Raw genomic sequence first — 24751 nt, forward strand, 5'->3', positions numbered from 1 at the left:
TCCCTTCCCTTCCCTATGTATGGGTGTTTTGCTTGCATGTATATCTGTGCACCATAGATGTGTCTTGTGCTTGTGGAGGTTGGAAGATGGCATCAGATAACCTGGAACTGGAGTTACAGATGGTTGTGAACTATCATTCAGGTGCTGGTAATAGGACTTCTTAACTAATGAGACATTACCCAAGTCCTGTTTTAGAAACCTCTATCAGAGTAACATGAAAAGTATCTAACATAGTTCATGATTTAACGTTATAATTTAACCTTGAGGTAAGTCTGTATTTATTGATAGATGAATATTCTGTATATTAGTGATTCCGAAGGGTTAAAATAATCCGTTAACATGTACCTCATTCCTTCTTTGTAACTTCTGGCAAATGATTTATTAGATATTCGTCTAAATTTAACTAAATCATCTTTCACACATGACTCTAAATTTAAGCAATACTATTTATATACTCTGAAAGTGGATGGCTTCAAATAACACTGTTAATACATCCCTGAATAGCTCTCCCAAGTTATTCTTTTTGCTGCAGGGACATGTTAGTATATGTTTTCAGCGCTGATATTATCCACTTCCAGCTTGCTATACAGCACTTCTACACTGGGTCTACACTTACCCATTAATGAAGCATCAGATTTCTTTATAGACTCCGTTTGTGTCACACTGTATAATCTCCCTCGATCTAGGCCTGTCTTAAGGATTCAGTGACCAAAAGCTTGCAGGTCTTCAGATCTTATTCTTCAGCGCAAATTTCTCTCTCTTGCAATTCAAAAGGTTTCAAACTAATCTACTCTCCACATGCTTCCATTTGAATGCCCTACATGTATTTCAAAGGACAACTACCAACTCAGTATGCCTCCTCCTACTCCACATTGGATGCATTACTACTTCTCAGTATTGCCTATCTCAAAGAATGGTACTATCTCCATCCAGTTGAAGCATCATGTCTAGCTTTGTCATGTCCTTTCTGAGTTTGTCTCTTCCTGCTTTTTAATTTTTTTTTATTTTTGCCTCAGTAATTCTACCCTTCACAGGAAGCACTTTTCATAACAAATGGATGTTCTTCTTGATTTTCTTAGTAGTGGCTTTTCAGGTGGTCTGTGCATATTTTTTAGTTTTTAGCATGGTCTAAGGTGACCTACAGAACGAAGGCTTTATTTGAGCTTACAGATCCCAAAGGTGAGTACATACTGATGGGAGAGGCATAAGCAGGCAGTTGGAGAGGGAAAGCTCAGAGAGCGTACCTCTACCCACACATTTGAAAAAAAGGGAGTGAGCTAGAGGTGGGGCGAGGCTAGATATTTTCAGACTCCTCCTCTAAGTGATGTAAGTCCTCACCATGGCATTTTGTGCTAAAAGTTCCATCACTTTATCCAACAGCACCACTAACTAGAGATCAAATATCTATATCCATGGGTCGATAGGGCACATTTTTCTCGTGTCTACCACCACACTATTCCTTTCCAAAATTTAGACAGGACATCTATAAGAGACATTCCAAAACTGAGCATTTATTAAGGGAACATGGTCAAATTTGGTACAGATTATACACTGTAATCAGTTTTCCCTCTGCTGTACCAACAATAAGCTTTGGATGACTAATCCAGGATAAGTCACAACTTTCAAATATGCCAGCTCAATGCCTGACTGCTTTGCCATTATTCTCATTTTTGATGCCTTTTTTCTTTCCAATTACATGCTTGAAGCACAAGACACTGAAGTACAATTCTTCTTCCTTAATAGCAGAGTGGCTTCAAATTAGGTTCCTTAGAGTTTTAACTGAAATTCATATAGAAGGGGATTGAAAACGCTAATAGTTAGGTGGAAAAATCAAGTCTATCAAGAATGATTCTATACTGAAAATAGTCAGACTGAAAAATTTGAACAATCAGTTTTATGATTTCATATTTTTGTGTGGCTAATTTGCTTACTCCTATTTTCCCTAAAGCCTTCATGGGTCTATACAGTAGGTCCAAATATTGAGAGTTATAGCGAACACGTATAAATGACTAGTTTCTCCACAGGGAAACTAAACTGTACCAAAACTTGGGACAGGTGAGAGTACATGATATGAATGGTGAACATTTGGTCAGGAGGACAAATATTAAGTACTTCCTTTAAAAAAAATGTTTCCACCAGTGAGGATATCCTAACATTCTACAGGCACATTTATGTGGCAGATATCTACTAGAGGGGACAAGGGACAGTAGTAGTATTATCTTCATTCACCAGGCTTCCAGATAACTAAGTTGACAATGAAACAATCTGGATCATCACGGGGAGAGGCTCTCTAGCATACTCTAGCATAGTTGTTTTCAACCTTTCTAATGCTGTGCCGACCTCCCGACCATTAAATTATTTCATAACTGTTTCATAACTGTAATTTTACTATGTTATGAATCATATATATATATATATATATATATATATATATATATATATATATATCAAGATATCTGATATGTGACCCTCAAGGTATCACGGACAGTGGTGGTTGAGAACCACCCCTCCAGCAGTTTCTAAACTGAGTCTAGAATTCACATAAATGAAAATATTTGTGGTGAGTGAGGTTGAATATTTATATATCTGGGCATCTCATTAATTTGTTGACATTTGGTCAAACATTTTTTAAAAAGTCTTTTCGAGAGATTAGCTCACAACCCTTCATTGTCAATTTTCACAAATACCCAACAGTACAAAATCAGTTCTAATCACAGCTTTGACAGAATTTAATAAGGCTCACAAGAAAACTTGTAATTTGCACAGGGTAATTTACACATATGTACAGCTGAGAAGTGGGTTTCAAAGATGTTATTTTCATTTGTACCATTCAGAGGAAAAAAATGGGAAAAAACATCTACTAATTGTCAATAAATAATTCTAAACAGATTTTCATGTTGTCATGTCAAAATAAGTTTTTATTGCCCAAAATATATTTTATGAGCCTTCTTGGTAGGAAAGGTGGTTTCATGTGTTCCTACCATTTCTACGGGTATATCATGTTAATTGTTAGGATTCTGTGTAAGGAACTGAGAAGAGTGAGCCACATGTGGCCAAGTGCACAGGTTATTTCTTCAGGTATTTTTTTGTTTTCTGATCACTTCTGTTCATGCCTTTCCCTTGAGGTAACTGCTAGATTTCTGAGGTGTGTTATGGAATTTCAATAAGTGTTAGTCTGTACTTGGCTTGGATTTGGTTAATATTCAAGATTATCAAGCTAAGGTGTATCCTCCTTAAACTTGTGTTAAGATGCAACTTAAGAATATGTATAGATAATAATGTTCTCCAAATGTGATTTGTGCGTCTTCTTGAATATAGTACTTTTTCTCTCTTCGGATTAACTAGATTTGAAAGGATATTAGTGTGAATCTCTTTTTAAGTGTAGTTCCCAATTTAGATGACAGAATACTGTTCTGGAGAATACCCATCAGTTTCCCTGCTTCTCTTTACTGATGGCATTTGTTGATTAATTTTTCCCATAGGGGCCTTCTCTGTGCTCTCTGTGCAATTAGAGGAAAACGTTCATTACACATTACTGATCTAGTGGTTGCTTTCTCCCACTAGAAGGAATATGGAAGAGGGTATTGTTAGAGAGCCAAAGAGTCAAAAGAGGAGAGTGTAAAGTTAAACAGAAAAAGCAAACCGAAGTGTTGGTATGGGGAGAAGAATAAAATTTTGACTGTAGACTCATGGAATGTTTGCACCCCTCACACCCCTACCCCATCATTCAGTCTGGAGCTGGAAGGGGTGAAAGACAAAGATTCACCGTCAACTCTAGTGCCTGTCAATAGTGCAGAAGTGGCTACAAACCCTGTGGTTCATTCTATGTCCCTTCGATGAGGCTTGGAGTTGCTACTATTGTTACTGAAAATATTCTAAGTACCAAATGCTTGACGGGCATTATTAGTATTATTTCATCCTTACCATAATCAGAGATGCCATATACTTATCAATATTTTATGGAAGGATAAATAGACACACAGAAATTAAGATGCCCAAGATCACACTGTAAGTAGGAGGTGTTTAAACTTGAATGGCCTGACCCATCAAGCGGAACTCTGATTCTGCACTGTTAATAGGTACTACACTCCCACTTCAGAATGGCGCAATCAAAAGCCAGCCTTGTATCACCAGTTTCTTGTTTAATAAGACTAATGCCCAGGACTTTGTTGACTAAGCCTTAAAATCAAAGGCTCAGTACCACCACCTGTCCAAAACCAGAATGGTGAGACTATGGACAGCTTGTGCTCATGAACTGAGCGTGCAGGGTCTGGCTGAAGACAGCTGGCAGTCTCTCGTTATGATAATGGCAGTGGTGGCTTACATAACACCAGTAAAATAGTTTGGAGGTTTTTAATACTTGTGGTATTAAGGAACTCAGGTTCTGTCTCTCACTCTGGATGCAAGTACTATTCAGCAGATGCGGAAATACACCAAGACAGGGCTGCACCATTTCCTGTGGATGTGGTAGTGGAGAGTAGCATGATGCAGGGGCATGGGGTGTGGAGCTGTTGACTTCTTAAAGGCCTTTGCTCTGTGGCTGTTATAATTCTGAGATCCAAGGAAGTGCTTTCTGGTCTTTCCACTTTTCCCATCTTTAAGGATGACAACTCAAACAGATTATGCAATGCTTCGTGAGAAGCTACGTATTAAAAAATAATTAACAGTAAGATCATCATGGCCAAGGCTGGGTTGCTATAAACATGCACATAGGGTTGTTCTGGATTTTAAAACCATTATCTGTGAGCCTGAAGGCTAAAACTAGCAACAACTAACAGAATATGAGAACTGTGCTTAAGGGTCCACGCTGAGGACAACAACTGCCTACTGCTTAAAGTCTTAATTTCTTCAGATCTTTTTATATTAAGTACTTTTTATGTAATAAAACTGTCTTAGAAAAATGAATGACTGCTTTTTATCTGAAGCAGAGTGGGGATGTCTTCTCATATGCTTGTAATATTTCTAGAATTTAACTTAGATAAATACTTGCAAACGTTCCATTTTTAGTGTTCCTTTCTAACAACGGAAATTGTGTCACCTACCAGTATGGTGAAGACCTTCCTGCACAGATTGGATATGGATATAGTTATAGATATATAAATAGATATATAGATATATGTATTTACATAATACATACTGGTACATATATAAAGTTGTTCAAAGTTTAAGTTCATGACATTTTAAAACAAAAACATGCCACCATGAAGTAAGAGAGGCATACAAAATATTAAATATTTATTAAGAGCTCATCATGTTTAAAAGTATGACAATCAGTGAGAACAAAAATAAGTTATTGTCTGTCCAAAAAGCACAACTAGCATTGAGGAACAAGAAGGAAACATGTAAACATATGAGAAACACTTAAGAAACTAATCAAAAAGTGCCCCTCACTGGAACAGAATAGACACAGTTAAAATCTCCCTACATCAGGGCTATGAGCCCTGATGTGGAACAGCAGATGACAGCCTGCAACTTTAAGAAAACTACTGAAGAATTGCTTTGTGGTGCCGAGTAGTTCCTCAGAATAAAAAGCACATGCTCTTTAACAAATACCTACTTTCCATCCACTCTCTCTTATTCTCACAAATCTTGTAAGCTTGTTTTACAGACAAGTTGTCTAAGCTTCTGCGAGGTTCAATGCACCACAAAATGTCACAGTGGGATAGTGGTGGAGCTGGCATTCAGTCTCAGACTATCCATAGCTCTGTGTCACAGGGACAAGGGCATTGGCATGTAGCCTGATCTCTGTAGCCACTCTTGGTCCAGACTGTCCCCTCTGAGATGGGCAATCCGTATTCTCTCTTAGTTACTGTTGGACTTGTTAGTTCTTGGCTGTTATGATTCATCTGGACACAGTTTTTGTCAATAGCTTCAAGGCTTTGCTTTCCCCAGTATGGTCAGCAAAATTTTGGTTTTGTGCTGTTCTGGTTAACTCCCGGTGTGGCTCTTGTTGCTTTGGTTGACCCTGCAGCCTTCTGTAGATGTGAGTATTAAGCATTCTCTGCTGGATCAGCAGCTCAGGGTGTGCAAAGGCAAAGGGAAGATTTATTCTACCCTCTTTAGCAAAAAGAATTGCTTTTTTGTCAGTGTTCAAGTTGCTAACTGCCCTTTTGTGCAGTTCATGATACTTCCTGGATAACACCATTAACTGTTTCCTGGGAAGGAGACACACAGGGTCATGGCTACACTACCCTTTAGCTTCCACTCTATGTGAGTTTATCAAACTCTATTGCTGAACTCTGGACAGGATGAACCAAGTCTTTGATAAAAGGAATCATGAACTAAGTGTGCGACAGTCAGTAGCCGTGTGTTCAACACTTAAATTAACACCGTGCCTGCACAGCATAGAGTGAGTGTTCCCTTATAGTTGAGTGAGTGCACTTGTGAAGCAACTAGGCTCCGGTGTGTGTGTGTGTGTGTGTGTGTGTGTATAGATGGAGTAAAGAAGGGGGAGATGGAAAGAAGAATTTACTTTCCCCTCTGAGGCAACTTAATGTTCTGTGCTGAATGTAAAAGGTAAAAGATAGTTTAGTTGAGCATGAATTTAAAAAGTAGTGGATGTTTAGGCAAAATATTGAAGATACAGATAAGATCAGAGATATTTTTGAGATGTGAGCAATATTTCTTGATTAATTTTTTTTCGGAGGTAATTACAATGTATCTAGTCTGTTTCCCCTATGCCTCTTCTGCTCTTCCAGATTTGGCCATGCATACAAAGCAGCTAAACAATTTCCAGGTATAAGAGCATGATAAGAAAATGACAAGTAAATTATATCATAAATTCTACAGCAAAATTTATTTTTTATAAATATTGCATGTTCTTTGTATCTGGAGGCTCAGAACAATCTACCCTTTAGAGGGGGAAAAGTAGGTCTAGACAAGTCTCCTGAAAGTTAGATATAGCATGTACTTTTTTACGAATTTTGTTTTAAGGTACAGAGGATATCTAATTAGGAGGCATTTATCATACAAAAGATAAAGATACTGTCCTGTCTCCTTTGATTTCTTTTGGTAAGAACATTGGCTTAGAATTTTAAAAACATATTTCCATTTAGACTTTTAACAAGCCAACATCTTTATTCTGACCTCCAGTTTTATTTAAACCTTGATGATGGAAGGGAAGATACAATGTGATTAGAAAGGAAAGAAATCTTAGAAACACGGAAGCTCCCACATTTGCTTAAGAAGAAATAGAACAGACTTACAACAAGAGATTGAAGGAATGATCAGAAACCTCCAACAATGAAAATCCCAGGATCAGTTATTTCACTGGTGAGTTTTACTGAATATTAAAGTGTAATATATTCTTCAAACTCTTGTGAAAAACAGGGAAAACTTTCTAGCTCATGCTATGAGGCAGCATTGCCTGAGGCTAAATCTAGATAAAGTCACCATGGGAAAGGAAAACAACTGGCCAGCATTATAACAAAGATGATGAAATTATTAATAGACTAGACTACTAGTAAACTAAGTCTGGCAAACTATTATTGCAAAAGTGGTTCAAAAATAACAAACCCGATCAAGGTTACACATTAACAGAATCAGTTGGGAAATTGTATGCACATCTTCATTGATGTTAAGAAAATCAACCACTGAGTCACAATATGTAAACACATGAGGATACCACCGGAACATGACCTGCAGAATAAACTAATCAGGTTCGACAAGATCACAGAGACTGAGTTGACAATCATGGATTCTATATGGGTCTGACCTATGTCATCTGGATATATGTTATGGTTCTGTAGCTAGATGTTCTTGTGGGAATCCTAACAGTGGGTGTGGGGCTGTCTCTAACTCTTTAGGTGCCTTTAGGACACTCTTCCTCCTACTGGGTTGCCTCACCCAGCCTTGATATGAGGGCTTGTGCCTAGCCTTATAGTAATTTGTTATGCCGGGTTTGGTTGATAGACCTGGGAGGCCTGCTGTTTTTTTTGAAGGGAAACAGGGATGAGTGGATCTGGGGGAGGGGAGAGGAGCTGGACAGAGGACTGGGAAAAGTGGAAGGAGGGGAAACTGTAGTTAGGATGTAAAATGTGAGAGAAGAATAAAAGAAAAAGCAAACACTCAACAGAGATTACAAGGTAAAGAAACTCCCAGAAGTAATATCATACTCAGATAAAAGACTGAAATGAGGAGTAGAAACAAGACAGAGACATCTGTGCTCATCATGCCTGTCAAACATTGTACTCTAAGTTCTTTCAAGATTGATATGCTAAGAAAAAGAAAAAAGAAAAAAGAAAGAAAAAGAAAAAGAAGAGATCCCAGAGTTCAGAAGCAGAAGAAAAATAATTCATTAATTAAATAATTTAATCTATAGAACGAACAAAATGATTCATTAAAAAATACTACAGAGGCTAATAAATAAATTGGACAAAGTTTCAGGATATAAGTGGTACACAAGGCCAACTGTAGTCCTATAAAGGACCAATGATAAGTTCAAGGTTTGAAAGGTGAGGACTATTCACAATAATAGTCTGACAGTGAGAAGCGCTGCCTTGGAGTGTGGACAATGAGTCCTGTTGGGTTTTCTGAGTCTAGTATGTCAGGAGGATATCACAGTGAGAGTTCTTCTGAACCAGACATTCAGGACTGCAAATAAGAGTGAATCCAGACTGAGAGATAAGGATTTGAGAGCCTTTGCTTGGCTATTCCAGAATTCATGAGCTTCTTCCAGAAAATCTGTATGAATGATTTAAATAGCATCATACTTCAACCTTAAGATCTCCTAACTGCTACAAACTAAGCAAATATGTTAATAACTTCTTCTAACAAAATAGATTGCCAGAGAAAGATTACACTTGGCAAGCCAATGATCATTGACTAGCCTGATGCTATTATTTTCTTTTGCTAACCTTTCCCCTCCTTTTTCTTCTCAAAGGACTGAGGAGGTCCTTGAGCATGCCAGTGAATGAATGGTTTCAGAACTAGGTCGATTCAATTCAGTTTGCTAGGTGCATTTACACAAGCATCTGATTTTCCTCTGCTGTGGCTATGAGTCTAATTGGATCACATGGTGGTGGCTGATGCCAGATAAGGAAAATGGGGAAAAACCAAATAGCTACCAGAAATATAGAAAAAGTTAGCTTTGGCTATGCTAGAAACTATATTGTTGGGTTAAGCAAAGAGACTATAAGGGGCATAGGGGAAAGAGAGTGAGAGGCACAGGATGATTATAAAATAAAACCCCTCCTTCACATACACACACTTTAGCCCAGAAAAGATCTACTTTTAACAAGATGCTGAATGGAGGAAAGTTTGGCAGAAATTACAAGTCCTCCCCACAAGCAAGAAGGCCTTTTGTTTCTGTACCCAGGGAGCCTTGCTCTCTCAGAAAGGCTCTCAGATCTTAACAAGGATGGTTGGGATGTTCATTGTAGTCTCTCAAGATTATCTTCAGGAAATTTGATTCACTATTTACACTAATATACTCCTAGCCATGCTTCAGATACCTTCCTACAAAAGGAAAGGTCAAGAGATATAAACTCTAAGCTTTCCTCCTGTTTATCATTATGAGCTATCAGAAAAGAATTGAGAATTCGTCACTACTAAACACCATTCAGGAATATGTTGTTTATCCACAAGTAACTGATAACTTTCCCTTCAGTAGTTATGAAACATTCTCTTGGGGGTAAGTAGACATTTCCCCAGAGGCTACACACTAACTGTCAACTTTATTGGGAGTGGCCGAAGATAGAATAATATCAACACATCTTTGGCAACTGGGCGTGATCAGCCATGTTGACAACCCAGCACTTATTGAACTAGCTCTCAATGCACCACAGCGCCCATGGCTTTCTATCCCTGAACTCATAACATGATTGTTAAGTGTTATATTTTGTCTGCCTAAGCTTTTTTTTTTTTCCTGAGGAAAAGTTTCCAGAGAAGAATTGGATATTGTTAAGAATGGTAAGCTTCTATTCTATTACTGTAATTCACTTTTGTTTCTTATGATTTTGCTACAAAAATTCTGGAGGCATTCTGAAAAATGAATCAGGGTGGTAAGGACACAGTGGCCAGCCTAGCAGGCACCCTTTCCTGAACCTCAGTGGCTGGTGGAATTCTTTTCACAAGTAGTCTACCATAAATCTTGGAGTTTTGCTTACAGGGAGTATCAGAATTCCACAAGAGCAGAAGGGAGCCCGGGGCAAGGATGCTCACAGTGGTGTAGGAAGACTGGAAACATAAAAACATTCCAAAAAGGAACTTTTTTCATTGTCACTAATATCTACTTGCAATTAAGTTGTGTAGTACAGCAGGGCTACCAAGTTGAACCGTGCTAAAGCTCATCTAAAAACTCAGTATAAAAAAAAATCTGGCAAGGAAGACTCCTGTTTGGGAGCACTGAATAAAATTTGCAGGGATCTATCAGTCAGAATAAAAACTAGTAAAATACTTTGAAGATAACTTCAGTACGTAAACTTGAAGGATCCTCCTGTTTGTCTCCAGGCTCAGGGTATTGGAAGAAGATGTAAGTCAAATCAATGAGCACACTTATTTCCAATTTTATAGGGAACAGCACCTCCCAACCTTTTCTAGACTCATCATGATGCCGTTTACTGGTTTCCTGCCAGGGGGAACTTCCCTTTCATCTGGAACAACACAATTGAGCACATTTAATATTATTGCTTTAGGCATAACACTTCTGGCTTGTGATTTTAAAATTCTGCAAATTCCAGTGATAGCCAGCATCAAAAAATATCAACACTACTCCAGTATAATAATTGTCATTATAGTAACTAGTTCTAATGATTCCAAATACCCTCATCAGAACCATGAACACGGACGCCCAATCATCTTGTGCTATTCTATCTTACTTTTTGATTTTAAGTTATCTTGCTAGTCGAGTTCAATTATATATACCTACCATGTCTACATATAAAAGAGAGATTTAGGTGAAGATGGTGGATTGAATAAAAATGGCCTCCATAAACCCATAGGGAATGGCACTATTAGGAGGTGTGGCCTTGTGGCTTTGTTGGGAGAAGCATGCCTCTTGAGGGCAGGCTTTGATGTCTCAAATAAGCCAGGTGAGGGACATTCTCTTCCTGTTGCCTGCTGATCTGGATGTAGAACTCTCAGTTCCATGTCTCCATGCTTATTAGTGTATACTCAATGGATAAAGACTGAATACATGAACAATGCCAACTAAATGCTACTCCTGAAGGTTGATTTGTATTTTCTTCTCCATTCACTTTTTAATTTATACAGATACAGTAAACATTGCTTATGTATATATACAGAAATAAATACATAGGCATCTGGTTTATAAAACAGTATGGAAATAGAATCTGAAATTGTGTTAAAGATGTCCTTGTGTTCCCAAATCATTTGAGTGATGGAATTAGATACTCAAGCAATATATGACTTGGGTGTTTAAGATTCCCAAATTTCATTTTTCTCTCTCACCTTCTCTTTAGTCTCTCTCTGTCTCTCTCTGTCTCTCTCTGTCTCTGTGTGTGTGTGTGCGTGTGTGTGTGGTCCAAACACTTGGATCTATGGATGTGAAAGCCAGAGGGGGATGTTGGGTATCTTTGTCAACTGTTCTTCAAAAGACAGGATTTATGACTAAACAAATGACCACAATTTCTGCTAGACCATGTCTGGCTGCCTGCCCCAATGTCCCCCTGACCCCTTGAGGATAATAGACTAAACTTATGAACTGTAAGGTAGAACCAATTCAATGTTTTCCTAATAAGCATTGTCATGGTCATGGTGTCTCTTCACTTTAATAGAACCCCTAAGACAGTGATGTAGTTCAAAACAAGTGCTTAAGCATCTAGGTTGCCATGAGCAATAGAACCGCACAAAGATTGCCAGTATGGTCATTGCCAGGAGTATAACTACCCTACAGATCAGGCCTACTTAATGTTCCCAGACTCCTCTAAATAAGCATGCCAGTTCATCTGTATGATCAACATTTGTAAATATGAAATTTTACAGCTCCATTTCAATGAACCTCATGAAAGTAAAAAATTTTGGAAGAATGCATTCTGTCAAGAAGAGTAAATATGTGTGCCTGCCATTGCCAGTCAGCATGACAGGTATGAGGAAGAGGCTATAGGATGCTTTGGAAGTCTAAAGAAATGAGTCAAACATGACTCTTATTCTCTTCTTTGTTCCTGTCCTGGGTAGCATTGGGCAGCATCGTAAATTCAAGTTGCAGTATGAACACTCTACAGACTGCTTAGCTTTCAGTTTACTTTTTTTTTTTTTGACTTTTCTAAGAGCTCAGAAGATGCCTTTTATCTCCAATACCAGCAATGTACATTAATGGGAGAGATGAAGTATGGGGTCATGAATATTAAACCAACCTTAATATGAGTATCATGTTGGTCATGATCATGATTGTTGTTAAGTGAGACAGAGAAAAAGTTCCATTTGTGTGTATTTATATTTATTTCCTGCACTTTGGGTATAATTGTCTAGAAACCACCACTTCCTTTTAGTTTCTTTTTTTTTATTGGATATTTTCTTTACATTTCAAATCTTATTTCCTTTTCCAGTTTCCCCTCCACAAACCCTCTATCCCATCCCTTCCCCCTACTTCTATGAGGGTACTCCCCCATCCACCCACCCACTCCCACCTCACCTCCATGCCATTCCCCTACATTGGGGCATCGAGTCTTCACAGAACCAAGGGACTCTCCTCCTACTGATACACAAGGCCATCCTCTGCTACATATGGAGCTGGAGTCATGGGTCCCTCCTTGTGTAATCTTCGGTTGGTGGTTTAGTCCCTGAGATCTCTGGGGGGTCTGGTTGGTTGATATTGTTGTTGTTCCTATGGGGTTGCAAACCCCTTCAGCTCCTTCAGTCCTTTCTCTAACTTCTGCATTGGAGTCTCTGTGATCAGTTCAATGGTTGGCTGTGAGCATTTGTCTCTGTATTTGTCAGGGTCCCTTTGCTTTTAGTAAACAAATCTAGGTTATGTATTAGCATTTTGACCCATTATTAGTTGATTTTGATACAAGGTGAAGGATACAGGTCTGATTTTATTGTTCTGAGTATATGTTTTAGTTTTCCCAGCAGCATTCATTGAAAATGCTATCCTTTCATGAGTATACATTTCTGTTAGCACTGTTGAGAAGCAGATAGATTTAGATGAGTTTTACTTCTGGAATCACTACCATTCTCAAATGGTGCAGATTATTGTGCCTGTATAATACTTTTTTTTTGTTTCCTATGTTTCTGTAGTATGTTTGAACTCAGGTATTATGGTGCCTTCAGATTAGTTCTTTTGTTATAGATTGCTTTGTGTTTTAGAGTTCTTTTGTGCATCCATAAAGATTTTATTTCCTAGTTGTGTGAAAAAATGTCCATTGTATTCTAGTGAGAATTATATTGAATCAATAATCACTTTGGGTACTGTCATATTTAGGATGTCTATTGGTTTGATAAAACATTATGAACAAAAGCAACTTGGGGAGGAAAGGTTTTATTTGGATTACATATTTTGGGCCATATTTAGTTGTATTCCGCCAAGGCAAGAACACAAAGCTTGAACCAGGAGCTGAAGCAGAGGCCATGGGAGACTGTTGCTCACTGGTTTGCACTTCATTGCTTACTCATCCTAATTATTTACACAACCCAGGACCACCAGTCAATGGGCTGAGCTCTCTCCCATCAATCACTAATTGAGAAAAACTCCATAGACTCACCTACAGGTCAATATTATGGAAACATTTTCTCAACTATTATTTCCAAAATATGGCTAGGTTTGTGTTATCGTTACAAAAACCAACCAATTCAGATACATTTTTAACAATATTTATTCTCCCAGTCCATTAATTGTGTGTGTGTGTGTGAGTGTGTGTGTGTGTGTGTATGTGTGTTGGTCATTATTTTTTCATGGTAACATCATTGGTTACAATTATTGTAAAGTATTTTAATTGTATTTTATTTGAAGTGATTTAGAATGTGATTGTTTTCATAATTCTTTCCCATCAAAACTGCTCATAGGATAAGATCCTGCTGATTTTTGTGTGTTGTCGTCATAGAATGCAATTTTATATAATTCCTTAATTAGTTCTAATAATCTTTTGTAGTCTTTAGATTTTCATCTACATATGAATCATATCATTCAACAAAAGGGACAATCACCCTTTCTCTTTTTCTTTGTAAGCCTTTTATTTCATTCTCTTTCTTAATTGACCTTGATAAAGTTTCCCATATTGTATTGAATAACATCAATCGATGTATGCACTTATATTTCAGACAACTGCATTCAGGTTATTCCTATTTAGTAGGACTAAAGACTTATATAAGACTATAAGACTTATATATTGCCTTTTCTCTGGTCATGAGATGACTTTTCTATACTTATTTTGTTCAAGGATTTTATCATGAAGACACCTTGCAGTCCATCATAAACTTTTCTGTAGATATTTAGATCAGATGATTTTGTCCCTTATTGCATTGATGTAAAGTATTATATTTATTACTTGTTGCACAGTGAACTATAACTGCATTCCTGGTATAAATCCCTACACAAAAGGAAACATCAACGGACTAAAGAGATACCTGTAAAATATATATATACACAGTGTGTGTGTGTGTGTGTATATATATATGTGTGTGTGTGTGTGTGTGTGTGTGTGTATATATATATGCACTAATATTTCATTTAATATTACTAGTATTTGGAATATATAAAAATCAATTAAGCAACAATCAGTAATCCAATTTAAATGGGTAAATAAATTATCTGAATAGACATGCCTCAAAAGACAGAATACAAAGTGATAATAAATACACGCAAAATATACTCAGCATATTTAGCCATGACAGAAGTGTCAACAAAACTATGATGAGATATCTTATACTAGTAAGAATGACTATTAGTGTGATAAGAAGTAGCAATAAATATTAATGAAGGTGTGAGTAAAAGAATTCTTATTTAGTTGATAAAAATGTAAATTAATAGAGCCACTGTGGAGAACAGCAAGAAGGGTTCTTGAAAGCCTAAAAACAAGTAAATTTCTAGTTACCCCACTTTTGATATTTATCAAAATGGAATGAATATGTAAGAGATACCTAAGCTCTCATGTTTTTGTGTGAATGTTCTCAACAGGTAGAGTCTGAAGTCAAAATAGGTGTCCATCGAGACAAGAAAGAAAAAAAATGTGTATATTTTGAGAATATCATTTAGAGAAAATCATTAATTAGAACATTAAATTCTGCCATTTGTAGCAACATGGACATAATTGTAGGAGCACATGCAAAGAAGTAAACCTAGCCTAGAATATAAACCACTGTTATCTCCTCTTCATATGTGGAAACTACAAGCTACTCACCCTGAATGTTGAACAGTAATTAATAGAAGTTGGGAAGTGAGCTTTAGAGATATGGATTAAAGGAGACTGGTTATTGGCACACCTAAACCCAGGTGGATAGAAGTTTGTTATTTTACGAAGACCTAGAAGAGAAGAGCATGAAGATTTCAACCATCCAGGGATGAGCCAGCAGCTCAGCTTCGTGACTCATATCTGTAATCCTAGCCAGTGCAAAGCTGGGAGTGAAGGATTGGTATTCACATGCCTGGTCCACACTGACAGATGGTTCCATATATATATGTATATATATGTATATTTGAAGAAATGACAAAGATAAAGACAGAAGGGAATGGGAAATATTAATTTCCTTGAGTAGACTGGATAACTGTGTGGTTATACCCAATTAATATGTACAAAAATCTGTTAAAATTAGAAAAATAGAAAAATCTCCAAGATATTTGAGTAATCAACTTAGATTAAAAGACATTTGAATTCCTCACTGCTAATAGAGCTAAATCATTTTCCCTATTAAGAAGCCAAGAAAGATTTAATGTAGTTTAGTTTTATCTTTTCTTTATAACTAAGAATTTCACCAAGCTTACTTATGTGAAGAATTAAATCCATGAATCCTTGTATGCCTTATTTGTTCAGGGCATTTTCATCCTTACAGATAATCATGGTCTTAGTCTTATGTGGTGAAGGGGTGTACACCATTTTGTATGTCAAAAGCATTAATTAGCTCATGCACTTCCTACCTTCTCACCCGATGTCAAATTTCGCAAAGTTCATAGGTGGTGGGATCACAATAGTGATATAAACCAGGGAGCCAGGCTTCCTGCAGAACTTGCATTCTTTGGAGGAAAGTAGGTGACAATAGCAACCAAAACAGCATCTGCTTGTTTGAAATACTCAGAAAAGCAATATGAAGTATCTTAGAAAAAGACTAAGCTAGGCTTGGGGTTGTATTCCCCTCCCCCTCTTGCCCTGGCTGACCTGCAAGTTATGGAGCACCAGTTGAGATCAGTTAGTTCTTTGGTTTCTCTGATAGGATGACATTAGAGAAGACACTAAATGCTGGTTCCCAGATGGAAAGATTTAAGGCTCACTGAAAAATCAGTCTTCTACTGGACTGCCACTAGCCCAAAAGTGTCACCAGAAGCATAATATGAATCACTCCAAAGATCATGGACAAAGCATGTGGCTTGTAGGCTGTGTCTGATATGTATTTATTTGTGGTTTACTTATTAGCAGCAATGGGATTGGAACCAGAGCTTCTTGCATTCCGTGGTTTGCTTAGCAGTGGATTACATCAGCATCTCTTGCATGTCTGACACGATCTTTCTCATTGTGCTTAAATACAAATTAAGATATAGTTTAGAGTCGCAAGAGTTTGACTGCTATAAAAATCCACCCTTGAAGCTTCTGATGGTGAAAAATCTGTAGCCACCATTGCCAATCATTTTCTACAATTTAAGTAGCAGGGTATAACACCAGGGAGTGGTGGAAAGTGTTGGCTGTTGAACTTGTGGCTCTCTGAGTCTGCATCGAGACCACTTGTCTTACGCCAGCACCGTGTGGTGCCCATGGCCATCTGTTGATGATCAAAAAAGCACTGGGTGATGTATAGCTTAAGAGAAAATCATGCTGTCATTTGGTGGGGGGGGGCCCTCAAGCAGAAGAGGAAAATGGGAGGAATGAATGTGTGAAGGAAATCGGGAGTCTGAATTTGAGATGCCTGGTAGACACAGCATGAAGATACTTTTGGCTATGCAAGTTTGCGGTCAAGAAAGGGAATTTAAATAGAAGAGTCCTGGGAGCAGAGATACTTTCCCAAGCCATGCACAGGATACAATTATTATGGTGAAGGAGTAGATAGAAAATAGAAAGCCAAGTATGGAACACCGTAACACTCAGGCATTTACAAGAAAAAAGCTGTGCCAATCAATAGTGTGATGTCAGGAAAGGTAAACCAAAGGACAAGGTTTCAAGTAGAGAATGCCCAACTCTGATAACAATGCTGTTAGTGAGAACTAAGCAGAAATGTATTATTAATAAAAGCTAACATGTTTTGCACCAACATCTGCACAACATCATTCTTAAGATGTACCTGAATTACTCTATTTAATCCTGACAGGACTCATACTTTGTTAGGTATTATTGTTGTTAAAATATGCAAAGGGTGGAATAACAGAAGATAATATTTGAAATATATCTTCTGTATTCAGTTCATGTACTGAAGGTGGAGAAAATTGAAGGCTTAATCAGAACTGTTTCAGTAGTTCACTATGGAATGGGGTTATTATGAGCAAAAAAGAGAAAGCAAGAAAGGATAGATATAGTGTGTACACACATGAAGCTGCTATGTCAAGAAAGTAGAGATTTGATCATGATGTGGGCTATTAAAACAGCACCAGTAGATCATAACCAATGGTCTTTCAGATGGCTGTCTTTCCAATTGGATTATAAACACTCTCCTTAGAGGACACATTTGTATTTTCAGTTCACATTTTAGCTCTCAGAGTTCTAAGTTAACGTTTATTGGGGACAGGATTGGAAAATTAATGAAAACAATTTGGAGATGCCTTTAAAAATAAAGGCATCCTAATAAAGTTGGGATACTTAGGTCAAATTTCAAGTGTGCTCAGACATTGCTCATCATGTAGAATCTTATCAAATGCTAAAAAAAAAAAATGCTCATTTACAGGTGCTGGGGAGATGGATCAGTCAGAAAATTGCTTGGATCACAAAGACCAAGTTTAGATTCCATGGCACCCATGCAGCTGAGCATGGTCTCACACACATTTATAACCCTGGTGCATGGAAGGTAGAGACAGCACGATGCCCGGTACTTATTGGTCAGACAGCCTAGTCATGTGATGAGCTGTGAGTGCAGTAAGAGTCCGCTATTTCTAAAGGTGAGGTTGAGCGGAGAGTATCGGTGAAACGTCTACCACGTCTACCTGTGGCCTCCATGCACACACATGTACACCTTTACAAAAACAGGAACACACAGGCACACATAAACTCTCTTAAAATGTTAATTTGTGATATGTGGGCCCTATCTGTTTAAAACGGGGTTCAACATCCAAAAGCTGAGAGAGACCAGGTTGTATGCAATAGAAATGAGGGAAATGATGTTTTTGCATTTAAAGGTTTTGCAGGAGAGGATTGGATCATACTGGAGAAAAGCAGAAATTTGAGATTTATGTGAAAAATCTTTATCAGTTTAAATGGTACCATTTAAAAGTAATTAGTTAAAATTAATCCAATTATTTTGATCATTTTTGAACATCTGTGACATGTATCTGGTCCAAAGCCACTAATTTGTGACTTCCACTTTGTATATAAATAGCAACCCAACTAGGAAAACATTTGATTCTTGAAGAAAAATCAAACTAGAAGTCAAACAAACAAAAGGCTTTGATGTAGTTTACCAGAACTTTAGACAGTAACTGATAGTCTAAAAATAAAAGTCATTAGTGAACAAAATGTTTGTATTTCAAAGCCATCAATGAGAACAGAAATGAAGAACACAGGCAGCCTGCTTTTGCTAGTAGTACATACTGACCTGCATAGAAAACTGTGTTGCAAGGAAAACTCTGGGGCATGGGATGTTTTGAGGATGAAACAAAGTTCTGAAGATAAGACACCTTCCCCCATTCAGAGGCAACAGCTGAGGTGACAGCCTTGAGCAGAACCCACTGAAGTGGGAGGAAGTGAGGTCAGCTTATTCTAAGGGAAAAGAATCTTCCAGAGTCAGGTAAATATTTTATCAGTACTTGCCTCATCTCACAGCATACTGCCTAGATCAAAAGAACTTCTCTAAAGAGACATTATTTGGAACATCATTTTATACAGACTCTTGGCAATTGCAGTTTCTAAATAATATTCTAGTCTATCATGTAATCTTAGAATGAATATATTTCCCCCCTTTGGTGTGACAGACAATCTCAAATACAGGTCTTTCATCCAGCTTCATATACTGAACACATGTCCTGGTAGGGTCTTTGGGGTTTGTCATCAAGGGAGTGTGGAATGGAGGTATTAGGCACACAAAGGGACGAGTTCATTCTTCGCTGATTAGGATGCCAGTTAAATTATTTCTTTTGATCAACAATGGCAGCAGGCTACTTTTGTGTCTGGATCTGGGGAATGAGACATCACTTATACACAGATGGCTCCATGAAAGCTTGTGTGTCCTTCAGAAACTTGCAAAAAAGACAGCAGTGATTTCAATGTATTGACACTGCAAGGTTACTTGCTTTGCATCCATAGAAGGAGGACGGACGCTGATCTGAGGTAGTATAGTCCATTTGCCTTTCTGTGTAAGTGTGCAATGACTACTTAATGCATAGTTTGTGCATCAAATTGAATTATAATTCAGGAAAAAGTGATAGTATTTCAATTAATTAAAAATGTACTGTGAATAAATAAATTTAAGAATATTCAAACGAATCCTTCCTTGATGTGTATCTATTTTAGACTGATTATTAGACTTGTTACTTGATATTCACATGAAAATAATTTGAATAAGACCATAGGCTCACTAATAAAATGTATATTAATTCTGAAACCATAGAAAATAATGTATCTGATATTGAGTACAGTGCTAATTGTGCTATGCAGATATTTAGTTTGCAAACTAAATGTTCTCAGTGCTGATACTATATATGCTGACCAATATAATTTAGAATACTCATAGATCTGTCATGGATTATAATGAGTAACTCCCCCTCACACCCATGCGCGCGCACGTGCGCACACACACACACACACACACACACACACACACCACACAGAAAGATTGGAACTCCATACTTCTAAAGGTTTGTGTCTTTAAAAATCTTGATATTGTTATTTATTTGTATGTATGGGGTACCTTGCCTCTATGAGTGTCTGTATATTACATGTGTGCAGTACCAGCAGAAGCTCAAAGAGAGCACTAGATCCACTGCCCCTGGAGTAAGAGAATTGTAAGTAGCCATGTGACTGCGGGGAAGTAAACCCCTGTCCTCTGGAAGGGCAGCCAGTGCTTTTAACCAACTAGTCATATCTTCAGCCCTCATCATTTATGTCTCAATGAGAAACTTAGATTTGTGGAACCATTAGCTGAGTACAACATCCTTCTCTTACCATAGACAGGTCAATGGAACTAGAAAGTGTATTACCAAAGCATGTTGGACCTGAATTATTTGAACAGGAAATCAGAGGCCAGAAAAGTAATTTGTCTAAGTTCACACAGTTAATCAATGGCAAGGCTAAAACTAGGCTCCTTCGTTGGTGTTGCTTTTTTTCTTCCTGAATTAATAGACTCTCAAAATGTTATCCAATAAATATCCTAGAACTACAAGTAAGGCCTTGATTTTCTTCCTTATCAGCTTAAAATACTAGTCTATCCTGTTCTTTAATGAATTAAGGAAATAATCAATAAAATCAAAGAATTTCATAAAATCAATGTTACTTTCAAAATATTAATTTATTTACTTAATCTGATACTCTGTTTCATTCTGGCATTGATGTTATTGAATGATGGGTTCATTCTTCCACTTGAGCCTCAATAGTCATTATGCCAGTAAGCATAGTGATGTTTATCCTCTTTTCTTCTCTCCCCTCCCCCAGACTTTTAAGTTGAAACTTTTAAGTTTTCAAACACAAACTTCACTGCAGATGCAGTAAACGGAAAAGGAGATTGCTTGCCATGAGGAAGCAGGCAGCCTGGCAACTTAGTGTGAGCAGAGTGATTCGGTTTAAGTTCATAAAATGTCATTTATACTGCATTTTCATTTATGACTACCATTCCAGTGCTGTTATATTTCATGTTATCCAAGCAACACGAAATATACATAATGCAGTATCACAAGTATATTGTTGTTTATAAAATATATGAAGTGACAGCTCTCCGGGCTTAATTTTAAAGGTAATTAGACAAACCCCAGTGGTTCAGCATAGACATGAACTCATCTCACCAGCATATCTGAAAGTCTGGAATTTATAGACACTATACTTGTTCTAATTTTATTTATTTATCCTAAGAAGCACTATAGAGTACCCTATGCATGATAAGTATTTGTCAGAAGTCCAAAAGAAGCAGTTTGCTTGATTCCGACCCCTGGCCTTGTTCACATCGCCAATGTTACCGAGTCATTATCTAATTTATTTTTGTTATTGGTTCAGTGAGGGAGGGAAGGGATTTGAGAATAGAAGACAATTATAGAGTATATGATTACAGTACACAGGCACACTATGCCCTAAGGGACCAAAAAATGATACATCTGGATGCTGTGGGCATTGTTGCGGCAGTGTTACTGGCCAGTGGAACATTATTGACAGCAGAGAATCCTCACAGTGCTTTAGTGTCTTAGAGACTAACACAGTGGCCAAAAATAAGAACTGGAAGCTACAACCACAATTCAGTTCAGTATGTGAGTGTGTGCAGCTTACAGACACAGCCAGACATGAGAGAATATACAGCAGCAAACTGAGACTGCACAGGCAATGACAAGTAGGCCGGTGAGCAGCAGCCATTAGAGCATATTGTGGAACAATTGCCATAGAACACCTTTCAGAAGAAACCTTTACCGTCTACCTCCCTCACTCTAAACATGCTCTGTCTTGATCTGCCCCCACCAGAGCACTACTGAAGAAGCATGGAGACTTAACACCTTCTTGAGAGTTTTAATCTCTTCAGCTACTCACTAACTTGCTTTTAACTTACCCATTACATCCTAGTTCTGGTTAATTTATTCTTTAATCTCTTTTGGAAAAGAGAGCTAGGTTAGATGGAGAAGGAGAAAATGGCTTAAGTATAGATGCAGACATCCCTCGCTAAAGAATACTGCAGCTCAGCTAGCAGACAATAATATCCTCAACAGAAGCAACTGAAAGCTGTAAGAGTGAAAGGGACTATTGAATCAAGTCTCTCTCTCTCTCTCTCTCTCTCTCTCTCTCTCTCTCTCTCTCTCTCTCTCTCTCTCTGGATATGTGTGTATGTGTGTGTATGTATGTGTAAGGGGGAGAGACAGAGAATGAATAAAGGACTTACCTACATATATATCTTTTATACTCCGATACATGGCAAATCTGCAGCACGCTATCTTACCCTATCTTCAGCTTTCTGTGTCTTGTCTGACCTGTGGTTTTGTTTTCCTTTGTTTTATTTTGTTTTCTGGCCAATTCACTGTGGCCAGATGGCATTTTGTATGAAGCCATTTTCTTTCAGACCATGTTTCTGTCCTATCATAATTCAGGGTAGCTTATACTTTGGAAAAACATTAATAATTTTGGGATAAAAGGCTAATCATGATTAACTCAAAGAATTTTGGATAACGCTTTAATATACACATTAGAGATAAAACTGAAGCTACATATGAATCTGTAGTAAATAAAAAATATAGAAAAAAATTCATGAAAAGTAAATTTTTTTTGTTTGTTCTCTTAATCCTACTTTCTGGAAAAAATCAGTCAGGACCCAGATTTTCCAATTTATTAATCCAAAATTACAAAAGCAATTAGAATGGTAGGGAGAGAAAGGCACACAATGAGATTGTTTTGCCCACCCCTTGGCTTTTTGTTTTATTTTTCTGTTTCTTGCCTTAGTTCTTTATTCTGTGCTTCTTTCTTCCCGCTCCGCCCCACCCCCCCGACCCTGCTTAATCACTGAGACACTTCAAAGTAAACTGCATGTGTGATGGAATGCCTCTGCAGTCATCAGCACCAATCTATCTACCCAACATGACCCTCTACAGCCCTTTTCATGCTTGATGAAGTTAGCAATAATTATCAAATACAGGCTAATATCCACTGACTACTGAAACATCTCTAAGTGTTTCCTAATTGCTATCAATTGATTGTTCTGGGAGATATACTTAATTAAACACAATGTAATGAATTTGGGATATCAAGATTTTTATAATTTTGTAACTTTCATAATCTAGAACAATGTTTCTTTCCATACCTTAAAAAAATCACACTGACTTTTTGAAGAAACATAGAGTGTTGGTTTCCTCATGTTATTTAGTTTTATTATTTATCTTTTGTCATATGCTATAAAGAACTCACATATTGCCCACATTGTATGAGATATAAAGAGCATATATCATTTATCTGTATCATTTAATTCTTACAACAATACATAGATTTTTAACAATACCATTTTACTATAAGACATATAGGGAAGAGAAGTTTACTTTTTGAGGCCATGTGCTTTCTGTGTTTTCTTCCCTTTATCAACATATATAACATTTCTTGTTTAGTACTATAGAGTTAAGGTTGGAAAGTATTTGATTTTAAATGTGAGGAATAAAGGCCCAGAGACACCATTTATGTGCTATATCTACTTATGTAATTACTTCAAACATAATTTCTACATATGCAAAGCACCCAATGATCTAGTGTCACCAAGAGGTCAGCTATCTTCCATATGCAGGTGTCAATCACCTCTTTAATGTTTTTTATAAAGAAGGGTTTGTAGGACAACTTCAGGTCCATGGATAATTTTCCTTTTCATTGTCAGAATTTTTATGTATCTTACTTAAGTGATGTGACTAATGCAACATAACCTTTGATATTATTCTATATTTTATGCTTAATTAAAGTAAAGGTGAGCTCATTTAAAAGTAGAAGAAGACTAAATCATGATGTATATTATAAATAGTGAAATGATGGAAGCGAAGGGTTCTCTGCTGAAGCTGACTTAGGATTAACTCATGTAAACATAACTCGCACATGAAATAAATTGGAGTATAACTTCATTAATTCTGGGTGTGAAATGAGAGCCATCACACTCTCATCTATGTGATGAGGAAGTCATCTACCTGTAGGCAGGCATTAAAATTAAAATAAGGAAAATTATTTAAATGATTCCAAGGTTTAATAACTTCAGGCCAGGTACATGCAGTCCATTCATCTTCAGAACAGTACTTGTGTTGACACTCATGGGGATCTTTCCATTGAAGAGACTCCATCCAAACTCATGGGGATCTTTCCAATGATGGCGCTCTCTCCAAACTCGTGGGGAATCTTTCCCATGAAGGGACACCCTCCAAACTCACTGGGATATTTCCAACGAAGGGGCAGCCTCCAAACTCATAGGGATCTTTACAATGGCAGGGCAGCCTCCAAACACTCATATTACTTAGACTTTACAAGATGATTGCTTTATTCTTCTGGTTGATTAGTTCTGCTCACATTCAATACCAGAAAGTCACATCTGACCAGAGAGATATCCCACGCTTGAAAGGATTAGAAGCTATGTCTGCTTCAAGTCCTTAACTCATGGATATAGAATGTAACTCAGAGAAGTTATTTTTATTTCTCCTATGTCTAATTCATAATGTCCTCCATATAATAGTGGTATTGGCTGCTAAGAACTTTGCTTAAGTCTCTATCCTTTCTCTCATTATATGAAATTACTTCCAGACACTTAGCAGTCTCAGAACAAATAAAATTTTACACATACAGTGATGTAGAATCTATGA

At 37.3% G+C, this 24751-nt stretch overlaps 1 protein-coding gene and 1 pseudogene across 1 annotated transcript in view; one reads left to right on the forward strand and one right to left on the reverse strand.

Annotated features, from left to right (window-relative positions):
• B3galt1 (beta-1,3-galactosyltransferase 1) overlaps positions 1-16299 on the reverse strand; it is a 241205-nt gene extending 224906 nt beyond the window's left edge. Inside the window, exon 1 of the mRNA XM_028762903.1 lies at positions 16269-16299. The gene's annotated coding sequence lies outside the window, so the exon portion shown is untranslated. The remainder of the gene's footprint in view (positions 1-16268) is intronic.
• LOC114617323 overlaps positions 5860-24751 on the forward strand; it is a 77424-nt pseudogene continuing 58532 nt past the window's right edge.

The sequence above is a fragment of the Grammomys surdaster genome, unplaced genomic scaffold (assembly GCF_004785775.1).
Source record: "Grammomys surdaster isolate TR1022 unplaced genomic scaffold, NIH_TR_1.0 136, whole genome shotgun sequence".
NCBI classification, from domain to species: Eukaryota; Metazoa; Chordata; class Mammalia; order Rodentia; family Muridae; genus Grammomys; species Grammomys surdaster.